This window comes from Cynocephalus volans, chromosome 4 (genome assembly GCF_027409185.1).
Source record: "Cynocephalus volans isolate mCynVol1 chromosome 4, mCynVol1.pri, whole genome shotgun sequence".
In the NCBI taxonomy this organism is placed as follows: Eukaryota; Metazoa; Chordata; class Mammalia; order Dermoptera; family Cynocephalidae; genus Cynocephalus; species Cynocephalus volans.
Genome location: NC_084463.1, coordinates 86,093,307 through 86,107,037, shown reverse-complemented (window position 1 = coordinate 86,107,037; position 13,731 = coordinate 86,093,307). Strand labels below are relative to the sequence as shown.

Genomic DNA, 13,731 nt, shown 5'->3' with positions numbered 1-13,731 from the left:
GGTCACAAAAAAAAAGAAAAAAGAAAATAAATTTCATGTAAGTAACATCAATTGGGCACATTTCCTACTTCATATTTAAGGGAAGTTTAGAGGGAAGGAAATGCATTTTCAAAAATAATAGAAATTAGTATGACTGTTTACAAAATGACCTCTAGAGAGAACCTTACTAGAAGAACCCCGGCTACCAGGCGACAGTGAGCTTGCTGCCTGCATCCGCATCATGAGAGTTTGGCTCTGAGTGGCCCCTCCCCTCAGCCCTGCAGCCTGGCCTCCCTGGATGCAGCTCCACCACCTGGACTGGCTGCCTCCACCTCCTGCAGCCTGTTCTGACCCCCTCACTCATGTGTCCCAACCCACCCTTCAGAAAACCAAGTAATCTGTTCTTAAGAACTGACTGCATTTTTTTGATTAATGTAGAACTTAATAAAATATATTATTTGAAGAGGAAAACTGTCTTTCTGACAAATACTAAGTGATAAGCTTTCACCATTAAAAAAATTACAAAATGTAAAAGTAAACAGAATTTGTGGAATAGCCCATTTTGATATTACCATTTTTTAAAAATTATGCCATTTTAACATTTTGCTTTAATTTTGTGGATTTATTGGCTTTAATGTCCTCATTAAAATCAAGCTTTAAGAAAATCTCTGATTTATCAACATTATTTTATTTTCATCTATAGCTTTCCTCAATTCTAATTTCAAATACAGAACTCTTGGTTTCAGAACTTCAATATATTTGGGTTATTGAGCACAACAAAGGTTTCTCCCATCTTTCCTATGTGGCTGGTCTTTACACAGAGAAAAGAGCTTGTGAGTCAGATCGGGCATAAGTGAAATTTTCAGATTCCTTAAACAAATAGGCAGAAGTGTCTATGTTTAAACTATATTAAAAAATAATCATTGCCTCTTACATTACTGTTGTACGCGTCTTATGCTGCCTCTTGAGTGCAGTGCCTTAGAGGTGATGCGTGCGCATTTGCAGTCCCTCAGTCTGTGGCCCCCAGATCCCAGCAGTGGTTAAATCAAAAGTTCCTGCAACACCTGTGTCCTTTGTTTACATTTTATTGGAAAAAAATAATTCTGTCAGAATTGAGAACTTCACCAGATTGGCATAGAAGAAACTTGGGCGGCTGAGTCAGCAATGCGGCTAGCTGAGAAAATGGGAAAACTTTTCTTGGAGTAGTATGTGTTGTGAATGCATGAAAAGGAGCAAGTATTGCATATAGTTGGACATAAAGTTATTCTACAAAGACCTACCTGAAAACTGAAAAGTGGGAGAATAATCTGGATGAAATACAAGAGGAGAGGGGAAAAGAAAAGGGAGAAGCAGAAATGGCAGGGGGAGAGAGAGTGAGAGCAGCGAGAGAGAGGGGAAGAGGGTGCAAGATCAAGGCAACTGCTTTAGCTGTTTGATATGGAGCAGAAATGGAGGATAAAACCATAGTAAAGAGACATTTAAAATGGAATTGTGATGTTTTGTTTTTATTCTGTCAAATTTGTGGCTTCTGAATATACCCACGCCTTCCCTTGACCCATGTGCTAATTAACAACCAACACACCCTGATTCGTTCATCATTAAATCCCATTATAAACCTAATGCAAATATTCACTCTGCTAAATTCAATCACCTCAGAATTTCAAAGGAATTTATCCACTAATTAGTAAGTATTCATTATTCTTAACATGAAAACTATTTGAAAGGGCAATTTGGAGGAATTTATAAACATTTGAGTGTTGTTAAGGGACAAGTTTTAAACTTTGAGTTTAGCTAAGCAAAGAAAAATAAAACAAACAGAAAAGCAGGAAGAAATAAAGCAAATCAAACAAAATGACTTGCGGATGGGGCAGATCTCAGAACCACTGCAGGTTCAGACAACTCTAACCAATCATGGGATCTGACAATGTTTACAGAATATGGGAGTTCAGGGTAGGAAGAAATTTATTGGTCACAGCTTAATTGGTTAATTGGTTACAGAGCCTCCTATATAATTAACTAAAGCTCAGCTACTGTGGTTAAACTCTATTAGGCTTAATGCAGGAGCCTCGTCCAGATTATTCTCCTAAGAAAAATTATATTTAACAGTGTATACACACACACACACATTTTACCCTGTAATACCAAAACTATAGAATTTCCCACAGATGTGCACAAGGATTTATATACAAGGATATATACTGTGGCACTGTTTCCATTAGAGAAAGAGAGAAAAATAAATATGTAGGGATATGGGTGCTATGGTTTGAATGTATCTCCCAAAAAGCATGTATTGGAAACTCAATCCCCAATGCAACAGTCTTAAGATATGGGACATTTGAGACATTATTAAGTCTTGAGGGCTTTACCCTCATGAATGGATTCATGTCGATTATAAAAAGGACTGGGGCTGTGAGTTCTCCCTCTCTGCCTTTCTCTCCCCCTTGCAGGATCATGCTGTCTTGTCCTTCAGCCTCTTACAATAAGATGACAGAGCAAGAAGACCCTCACCAAATGCCAGCACCTTGATCCAATAAATTTATTTTCACTGTTATGACTGTCTTGATCATTGCTACAGGCCAAATAGGTCCCCCAAAAGTTCATGTATTAGAGACTTGATCTCCATTGTAACAGGGTTAAGAGGATGGGAAATGCAATTTTGGTATTTGAAAGCTGGGTCATTTAAGAGGTGATTAGATCACGAGGACTGTGCCATTGTGTGTGGATTAATCCATTGATGGTTTAATGGGTGGTCATGGGTGTGGTTCTGATGGCTTTATAAGGAGAGCTAGTGAGAAGATTAGTTCACTCTTATTCTAGCCATATGATACTCTTGGTGGCTGTAGGGAGTCACCCCACCAGGAAGAAGGCCCTCACCAGATATTTTCCCTAGATTTAGGACTTCCAAGCCTCCAAAATTGTAAGAAATAAATTTCATTTCTTTATAAATTACCCAGTTCTACTATCCTGTTATAAGCAACAGATGAAGCTAATTCAACCAAAGGTTGTGTGCTCCATTGGCAAAAAACTACTGTCTCAGTAAATATTTGGATAGCCTCTTTCCAAATTGTTTTCTTTTTTTGGATTTTCACATAAAACACAAAAATCTGGCATACAAAGAAAAAAACAGTCGACCCGCAATATTCAAATTCTGTATTTGCCTACTCACTACCATTTATTTGTAAAAACCAATATGCAAAGGACTTTCTTGGTTATTCATGGATATGCACAGAGCTGCAAAAATTTGAGTCGTGCTAGGGGCATGTTTCCAGCTAATTTTGAAAATGGTGACGATCTGCCTTCCTATTTCAACTTTCATGCTGTAAACAAGTGTCATTTTCATAGTATATCAGGTGCCACATTTTGCACTTTTTCTTGTTGATTTCATTGCTTAAAATGGCCCTCAAACGTAGAGCTGAAGCGTCTAGTGTTTCTAAGCACAAGAAGTCTGTGATGTGTTTTATGAAAATAACGTGTGTCACATAAGCTTTGCGAAGGCCCGAGTTACAGTGCTGTTGGCTGTGAGTTCAATGTGAATGAATTAATAATATGTATTAAATAAGGTGTCTTTAAACAGAAACCCAAATAAAATAAGGTTATGTATTGACTGAAGGATGAAAATGTTGTAGCCAAAGGCTCATAGGAATGGAATCCGTATTTCAGCTATAGCAGCGATGCTTCAATATTGGTTAACACAGTGCTTATGGCCACTTTATAGGATGTAAGGACAATGAACAAGAAGAATGGGTTGTATGTCATACTTGTTTTAAAAAGAATTTGTGTGCAGAATGCAATCAAGAACCTGTACTTATACGCAGAAAAAAATAGATTGCCCAATAGAAAAATGGGCAATGAAGAGCTAATTCATGACAAGGAAAATGAAAGTTCTGATAAACAGGAAAAGAAGCTAATTCTAATTAATAATGAAGACAAAATAATTGAAATAATACCATAATTTCATTTTTTCATCCATGAAATTGGCAAAATATTTGTAAATTTGATACCAACCCCTAAGAGAACGGGATTAATTTGTTAATCAATGATCTCTCCTAGAGTGCGGGAAAGGGAAAAGAATTTAAGGTTTAGGGACTTATCCCTGTTGGTCTACTCCAGGAGTATCCTGTAGATGTATTAGAGGAACACTTAGAGGAATGTGTGTCTCTCGAAAGAAACTCAATAAACATTATTAAATGAATCTTAGTTAATTACTGGCATACATCTAATATGAGAGTATTTATGTGTGAGATGCACCATTTAGACCTTGGTTTTTAGAACTAAGTGTAGTGTCAACTTAATCAATGGTGCAGAGGTGTGTTACTAACACTGCATAAACCTAATAGTACCTTTCTAAATGCCTGGAGACTATAATTGCTTTAAAGAGGTGGGTGTGATCTTCAAAGAGTCTAATAAAAGGACCTATGAGAGACAAGTTCATTTTTCTCCAGAGAAGAACTGCACCTAGAGTTGGCCGCACTGTGGAGTTTTGTGAAAGTTACTATTGCGTCAAGTGAGCTCCTGATCTTATGCTGTACTTAACAGATGTTTTGGAAGAATCAGTGCAGAAATCATTAATTGAACCTGGGGTAAGCTTATCTATCAAGCCTACTATCAAGGAAATTTCTTCTATTGTTATTTAAAAACTAATAAACTTGTGTACTAAAAATGTCCTACTATCCTAAATTTACTAAATTATACCAGTTGTAACTCATATTCCTACTAAGCATTTTATGGATTATTAGGATATTAATTGTTTCTATTTTGTATATTCTGTGGTTGTTTAATATATTGTTAGGGCTCAGAAGATAGTTATCAAAATCATGTAATTTTACAGCAAAGTCTCTAAAATATTCAGAGTTTGCTGCTATAGGTATGTATGTATAGTGAATACATAGAGTTCATGTTAATACATATACACACATATGTAATTAGTATATTAATATTGGTACTTTGAATTTACTAAGAAGACGTTATTGTTGAATATTCTAAATGCTTCCCTTCATAATCTTCAGCTTTTAGGCTTGATTTTAATTTCTTTCTTTCTATTTTTTTTTTTTCCTGCAAAAAGCTTTATTTCCATTTGGTCCAAGGCTTAGGAAAGGGCTGCTCCAGGGTGGTTAAAAAGCTGCCTAGTGGCTGGAAGGTGAGGCCCAGGCAGGAGCCTTGATACCAGAAGACGCAGGAAGACCCCTCAAAGGCTGTTGGGCTCTGGAGGCTTGTTGAGCTAGGACTGGGTCTGGAGCTCACAGACTTCTCCTGTGCATTCACAGACTGGGTCACAAACCCTTCACTCACAGGTCTCTGAGCTAGGTGATCAGCAAAAACAGTTCTTGGAGCCATAGGATGGAGTACATGGCTGCGCAGGGCAGACACCTGAGGCAGTCAACACCAGCCAGGTGGCACTCAGCACATGTGCACACTAACTCCACCCACACACAACTTGCTTACAAAGAATGCCCAGCACCACCCCCAACCAGACCTAAGGCAAGGGGCCTGATGAAATTATTCCATTGTCCCAACAAGGCTCCTAGTCGTGCTTCAGGGAGAGCCTTTCAAAGAGATACTCACCCAGCCAGGCGTTGGGGCCGACCTGCCTATAGAGATTAGTCAGGTGGTCACCTGTCTTCTTGATGAGTTTCACTTCCTCAACTAGGAAGTGGCTCTCCAGGAAGTCACAGAGATGGGGTCTCTGCAGGCAGAACCCAGGACATGAAGATCCAAAAGGGCCTGATTGAGGTTCTTCTCCGGGGCTATAGTGGCTTCCATGGCATCCAGGGTTTTATCCTCTCATCTTCGGACGGCTCTGCATGTCCTGGAGGAGGGCACGGGCCACCGCGCTGGTTTTGCATCTTTAAAAGATGCTCGTCACCTTCCCGCTTCTCCTGAGTCAACTCGCAGGATAAGTAGCCCACGCCCCCCAGAACCACATCTTCACAGTGAAAACACAAGCCCAGAGAGAGGTGGGTGTGGGAGGCCCCAGATGCAGATAGATCAGGCGGTTGACTGCGGCCTCCACCTTGGTGGAATAATTGTGACGAATCTGGGAGCTGGTGATTGGTTGTCAATAAGGAGCTCACCACAAAAAATGCTCTTCATTAGTCCCTGAAGCAGGAGGTGGCCAAGAACATGGTGCCAGAGGTTGTGAATGAAAGAGGAGATTGGAGGGCAGTCCGAAGCTGGGAGAGAGGAAGCAGCACCCCGGTCTGTTCCGTCCAAGCTCTGCTGAAGCAGGAGACATCCGCAGGACCGCTGGGTGGACTGATTTTAAATTCCTAAAATAATAATGAGAAATGTAGAACAGTGACTAGAAGGGAAATCGGGAGATTCCCGAAATATCCTAATTTAGAAATCAGAACCTGATTGTTAGACCAAATAAATTGTTACTTTAAGGAATAATTTTATGTGTGTGGCACGTTGTCATTAGATTTGAGATTTTCCTTTTATTAAACTATTAATAAGTTCCTGACAATGACTCTGGCCTGTCAAATCTAATTGTAATTCGAAGATTCTTGGTTCTTTCATTAAATTCTTCAGTGTTATTAAAGAAAGGACAGTAAAATTGACTATGTAGAACTGCCAAAATAAATATTGCAGCTGAAATGTGATTATATATATTTCATATTAAAATAAATAAATAAACTCTTTTAAAACAAATTTAGAGGGATGTGTTACTTAAACCCTCTGCCTCAATTTTTCTGCCAGGAAGCAGAATTATAATACTTTATAGTACCCACCAGTTAGGGTTGTGATAAAAATATATGTTCATTAAAAAAAAATTTAAAAAGTCAGTTCAGAGTTTGTATTGCACCGGGCAGAAGTTAATTTAATCCCCAGGAAGATAAATGACCCCAATTTCTATCTTTTTTTTTTTATTTGAATGAACCTAGATTGGTTTGATTTGTATTCTGTTTTGTTTTGTTTGTGTTTTAAGGAGCTGTGCTTCTGTGTTCCTCTCTCTAAGGACATTTTATAGAACCCTCTGACCGTCTTCTTCTCATATTTCATTGGCCAAAATAGAGATTCTCACTCACTCCCGAATCTATTATCACTTATTGGAAAGAATAATGGGGACAGTTATGACTGTTTTAGAGCAATTAGGACCACAACCCAAATCCTATATCCACATCCAAGAAATCAATACTTGAACAAATGTGAATTCTGTTAGGGAGTGACAACTTGGAGTGGAAGGGGTGGTAAGTTTTGTAGTCAGAGTAAGGTCTGCTATAAAGCTGACAGCTCTCCTTGTGCCTCAGTTTTTCATTTATGTCCTAGAATAAATAGAGCGTATCCTGCTTTAAGGAGCATTTTTTAAGAAAAGAGGGTATAGCCATCACTATGCACACAGAACTTCAGAAACTTCTCGCCAACCCAGGCCCAGAAATGACCTGTTACTTCTTTCTCAGAAACATGGATCCCAGAATCTTGCATTCTTCCAGAAGGGTCTCACATGCTCCATCTGCATGAAGTACTTCATTGACTTAGTCACCATGGGCTGTGGGTGCAGCTTTTGCAGGCCATGTCTCTACCTCTGCTGGCAAGACATCTCAGTTCCTGCTCACTGTTGTGAATGCAAGAGATCAGCATAGCAGAGAGACTTAAAACCAATATTCATATGAAGAAACTGGGTTCCCTTGCCAGAAAAGCCAGTCTCTGGCAATTCCTGAGTTTTGAGGAACATATGTGTAAGACCCACAAGGAGATAAAGGAGATCTTCTGTGAAGAGGACAAAAATCTACACTATTTGCCCTCCTGTCAATCTCAGGAGCACAAGATTCACAGACACTGTATCTTAGTAGGCTGCTGAGGAACACAGGGCAAGTGATGCCTCCGAAGATCCATTTCTGTAAAGGACAAATAAAATTCCTGTGGGTCGGTTTCCTTGGGTATCAGAGGACTCTATTAGTGTAGTCCTTTCAGAATGTCTGTTCTGGAGTTCCTTTGCCTCAAGCCTCCCAGATATGACGAACATCTGAGGTAAATAAGGGAAACATTAAAACCTCTTTATTTTCAATGGGGCTGGTTTTTCTCTCATTCTGGACCCCCTCCATATGTTAGGGTATGAATGTTACATTATTCTTTTCAATGGCACTCCAATTCATGGTTATTTTGCTGGAGAAGCCTATGAAGAAAAATGTACTCTTTATGGCAAAAAGCTTGTGAAAATCACAGAAACCTGAATATGGAAACTACCACAACCAGATCTTAGGAGGCTAGTGCTGAATTTCTAGCTAAGCCACAGTTATCACCGAAAGCATGCTAGTTTATTCCCAGGTAAAGCAACACGGTACTTATACACCAACAACTACATGAGGCATCAGACAGACTGTCATATATGCTGGGATGGGTTAAATGTTGGGTATAGGAGATATTTGGGAGGCATCGAAGATTCCAGTGAAACTTCAAAGGCAGGGTAAGGATTGATCTGAATGCTGGTGAACAAACAGCATTTGGAAATGGATGAAAAATCTCAGGCAGAGGGAGCAGTGGCTCAAATCTAAGGACACCCTGAAATTAAGCAATTATAATTGAATAACATATCATGTGTGGTGGGGGAATATGATGAGAGATGTGGTTTTGTATGTTGAGGGGTACATGTAAACATGCCATAATATGGAAATGGATATATAAATATAAGGAGAAGTCTGAGTACTTGAAAAGAATTTTAAAAATAAGTGATTTTTTCTTTGTAGATGGTTATCTTGAGGATGTGATAATTTAAATGAATATTAATTAAAAATATTTTATGAGCACCAAGACTATGCCAACTGTTAACCTAGAAAATGTAACAGTAAACAAGACAGAAAATATCCTTGCCCTAACAAGGTTAAATAAAGGCAAATGGTCAATATGTAAATAAGAAAAATATATGATATGTTAGAGCATGATACGTTTCTTGAAGAATAATAAAGGAGGGAAGTTGACAAAAAGTACAGAAGAGTAGGTCATGGAAATGCGTGTTGAGTTTTAGATGGGGGGTCAGAAAAGTTCTCATTAGAAAATTCACATTGAAACAAAGTCCTGAAGAGAAAGGCAATCATGAGCATGTACACAGCGGGAGAATTCTAGGTGGCAGAGAGCCCGTGCAATGTTATTGCATTTGGGAACATGAGTAGGAAGGTGGTTTAAGGAACCACCGTGAGGTCTATGTGGCAGAATGGAGTAACAGTAGAATTGAAGGAAAGGAGATCAGAGAGATAATGGAGGTGAGATGGTAAATGAAGCCTTAATAGAACAGGTTTGCCTGGAGGAAATGCATGGAAAGGAACAGGCTAGTCTGAGGTCACCACATATAAAATGGTTTAAAGTACCTTGCCCCAAATCTCAGAAAAAGGGCTAAATAATAGATTCCAGTCCAGATGCTATAGCTGTAAAATCCATCTATCAAGCGTGAACTGGGTTTCCTTTCCATACATAGGGGTTGCAAGTAAGAAATGAAGTTAATTTTTCTTTATGACTGTCTTAGAAAACACTTTATCATGAATTAAGTGACTGTAATTGGTTGGATAAAACTATGTTTATCCTAATGCAAAAAAAATTGGAATAAAATTTTTTTGGAGGGTTAAAAATAATTGATACAAAACAGAATCAATGAGATTCCGTAGGAGATGGAGAAATAGGTTGATGGTTTGACTAACCCAGTGTCATTGCAGGGTTATGAGTTTAAGGAGAGAAGCAACCAAAGCTGAACGTCAGAAGATGCCTGCAATTCTTCATGAAGAGGAGAAACATCAGTTAGAGAGACTATGAAAGGAGGGCAAGGACATTTTTTAACAACTCAAGGAAAGTAAATTCAGAATGGCTCCAAAGAGGGAGATATTAAGGACATATGAGGAACTGAAGGAAACAGATATGGAGCTGTTCCAGGTAATGACTGACAAATGGGGTATCAGGATGTTGAACATTCATGTGAAGTTATTTTTCTGTCTCAACTGAAATCCATCTCCTATTCTATTTTCATCATTTGTTTCCAAAAACATCGTTCTAAAACTGCAGCTACTTAGTTTCAAGGACATTGCCTCTCTAAGGGATTCTACAAACCAGAGATCCCTCCTACTTTATCCATGAACAACAGAATTTTGTAGAATGGTTAAGGTAACATCCTCAAGAAATACTTCCCACCTAAAAATTAATAATATATTTTGACTTTTTGAAAATTTGAAAAAGAATAAGCTGTTTATTGACATTTAGGTTAACTCATGGACATAGAAAGATGGAGCAATTTGGGAATCTAGGCTTGCATTACTATCATTTTGGGGTATACCAACTTTGGAATTAGTTAGGGCCTGGGAACGATGGCTGATTAACTTATTCATAGTTATAGCAGAGCACAGAGACTCCCCAGGCCTCCTCCCCCTTGTCTCACACTGAGAATGTCTTCAAAAATCAGATTTTACCAGGACATTAATTTATGACAGTAGGGTAGACTGATTTTCTTGTTGTTGTTGTTGTTGTTGTTTGTTGTTGTTGTTGTTGTTGTTGTTGTTGTTGTTAGGACATAGAAAATGCTTCCCAGGAAGAAAGACAGTGGGGAAATAATAACTTCTGAAACCATTTCACAATCTTACCCCGGACCTAGTGGAAGAGGTATCTTGTGAAAAGCACTGTTTCCATTTTTCTTCTCACGGGCTTTTGGAGACATAATGCACAGGTGAGTGTGTACCTGGATTCCAGCAAATGATCTTTCAGAGTTTCCCCAAATATCAGGCAGGATCTACTAAAGTGATGGCATAATTTATTGGGATATTAATTCAATATCTGCCTGGATCTACTTTTCCCCTCTCCCATCCAGGTATACATCTTTTTAGTGTCATGCTGAGTGATTTTATTTGGCAGGTTTAATACAAATGTTGCAAAAACAAACAAACAAAATGATAAAAAATTGTCCCTTCATTCCTGACTTTTTTTAGTTCTCCAAAGCCTACACGTATGAAGGAGGACCGCTGAGTTTTGTAGGTGGTGAAAAAGTCAAATACCTCACAGAGGTTGCCAGCAGATGCTGGGGAGAAAGGAAGAGAGAGAAAGAGAGTATATCAACAGACTCTATATGCACAAGTTTTGAAAAATAGATGAAACAAACCCTTAAGGTGTTAACAGCTGTGTTTTCCTCTAGGAAAGCTCTGCTTTAGGAAGCAGATCTCCCTGTCTGGAGAAGTTCCGCAATTTCTACCCTGTGAAGATAGCAACAGACACACCAGTCTTCAGAGAACCCCTCATTTCCAGATGGAGATTTCAGCGAAGTTTGCTAATGGACACCAGAATTTCATTCCTGAATATGCTCAAGGGCATAAGAGACTAAGGATCTTTACAGATTTCTGGGCAATAGCAGGAGCAATTAGACTAAATGCTGACATTTTAGCAATATACTTAAAAATTCAGGAATTGTGAATAAGAATTTGACAAGGTAGTAATTTTTAAATTTCAAAATTAGTGCATTAAAAGTATTCTGATGAAGTCTCTTATATATAAGAATAATATTTTTTATGGCTGCCCTGCATCTTTGTCCTTGCAGGAGTACATCAGTGCTGGTGCACACGCCCCAACCTTTGCATCCAGAGATCAGTGTGGGGCCTATCACTGGACTGATGGACGGGCTCAACCACTTCCAAGGTGAGTGTCAACCCATTGGCTGTATTCCCGTGATCTAGTATTTATTGTTAGGAGCCCGTGAGAAATATTTTCCCCTTTGTTAATGGTTTTAGATATTTTCAGAAATGAATCATATAACTATGCAATCCTTTAACTGAGTATGTCCTTACAGGCAGATTTACAATATCAAGAGTTAATGATAGTGCAAAACATAAATATGACCCAGGTTCATATGTAGTGAGTCATACAGTTAGTAAAAGGAATGACACATAGAAAATGAAAATTTTAATAAATGGATCAGTGATCAGATTTCAGCTTAATTTCTCAATGTTACATACAAAATTATACATTTATTCAGTATATTTAATTTTGAATTGTTAAGCAATTTTGGGGGGATATATAGCTTGCTAGAGCTTGTTTGTTTTTAATTTTTTTCACAGTGGATAGATTGTATTCATATAATGTAAAAAATATGAGTTACAATGTAAAAACGTAAAAGGAATTTCTTATAGACTAAAGTAGTAATAAAAACAAAAATAATTTCAGCTTACAATATAAAAAGCTGCATGTTATATTTAAAAATGCACATATGGACATATAGATTTTCTTCCAGTTCCCTTAGAGGTTCTTAGATAAGGGAATATCTTCACATCTCATTCAAAATGATGACACTATTACTTAGAAATAAGAAATGTCTTTCTGATACTAACCTGTATAACTAAAAAGAAAGTTCAGGAGATAATCTACTGGCTATTTTGATTTGAAAACTGAATTGAAAGAGATTGATTTTACATTTGACTCTCAATATTTGAATTCTCAAAAATTTTCAATATTTTTGGTTAGGGATTTGTTTGCTCTGTAGATGTTTTCATCATCCCTATAATTTATTAGATATTACAACCTAAGCTATTCTCACTGTTGTAACCTTATATTTTTCAGGAAATTAACCTTTTGGTAGAACAACTTTTATCTCAGGGCTTTAAATTTTCATTATTTACATATATGTCTATGTATGCTTTTTCTTTTTTGAGTGGATGTTTCTCTGGATCCTCAAAGAGTCAATAGTCAAGTCCTCCTATATGGAGAGTTGAGAAGGACTAGTGTTGGATGTGATCCTCATGATGCATCCTATATCTCTCCAAAACCTGGATGTTTTCTTGCGTGGGGTGTGCAGACTTTTACCTCTGGCAGACATTACAGGGAGGTGGATGTGGGGGACTCTTGGAATTTGTCTTTTGGTGTCTGTAATGATTATTAGAAAGAGAAGAATAGTTATGATAAGATAGACGAGAAGGAGGGATTCTTTCTTCTTGGATGTGTTAAGGAGGACATTCACTGCAATGTCTTTTCCATCTCCCCATTTTTATGGCATTATGTGCCCAGGGTGATTGAACTAATAGGAGTATTCATGGATTATGAAGGTAGAACTGTGAGCTTTATTAATGTTGCTAAAATTTCCCTTATATACAGCATCCCTTTTTGCTAGAAAGCTGGTAGAGCAATATTTTGGGGTGTGTCTACGAGGGTGTTTCCAGAAGACATTAGCACGTGGGCCTGAATGAACTAGGTGGGAAAGATGTGCTTTCGAGATGAGTGGGCACCATCCAATCTACTGGAGACCCTGAGAGGGAAAAAAAAAAAAAACAGAGGAAAAGATGAATCTTTCTTTATCTGCAAGAAATGGGATACATTCAGCTCTTCTGTCTGTGAACATCAGAACTCAAGACTCTTCAGCTCTTGTGTTCCAGCATTTAAACCAACGGCACCATTGGCTTCCTTTGTTCTGAGGCTTTCACACTTCAACTGAGCCACGCTAAAGGGCATCCAGTTTGCAGATGGCCTATCGTGGGACTCCTCAGCCTTCACAATCCTGTGAGCCAATTCCCCTACTAAATCCACTGCCATATATTTATTACAGACATATACTTTTGTTTCTGTCTCTCTGGAGAACCCTGAATAATACACCAGGTGCTGTCTTCATGTAACACTGCCATTCTGGGAAAAGCCTCATGGTCTCCTGGTCCTTCTGATGGTTTATGAAGCCCAGGATAACTCAGGGCAGCTGCTTTTTCCAACACTTCCTCTCACCTCACCACCAGCACGGTATACTTATAGTGGAAATTGAAGGCCCATATTTCCACATTGCACCATCCAATTTGGTATAATTTTTGT

General features: G+C 38.3%; 2 pseudogenes; one reads left to right on the top strand and one right to left on the bottom strand.

Annotated features, from left to right (window-relative positions):
* Positions 1 to 5,500: 5,500 nt before the first annotated feature.
* On the bottom strand, positions 5,501 to 9,382 carry LOC134376259 (ferritin light chain-like; annotated as a pseudogene).
* A 245-nt stretch (positions 9,383 to 9,627) lies between these two features.
* LOC134376258 (tripartite motif-containing protein 51-like) lies at positions 9,628 to 13,045 on the top strand (annotated as a pseudogene).
* Positions 13,046 to 13,731: the final 686 nt, after the last annotated feature.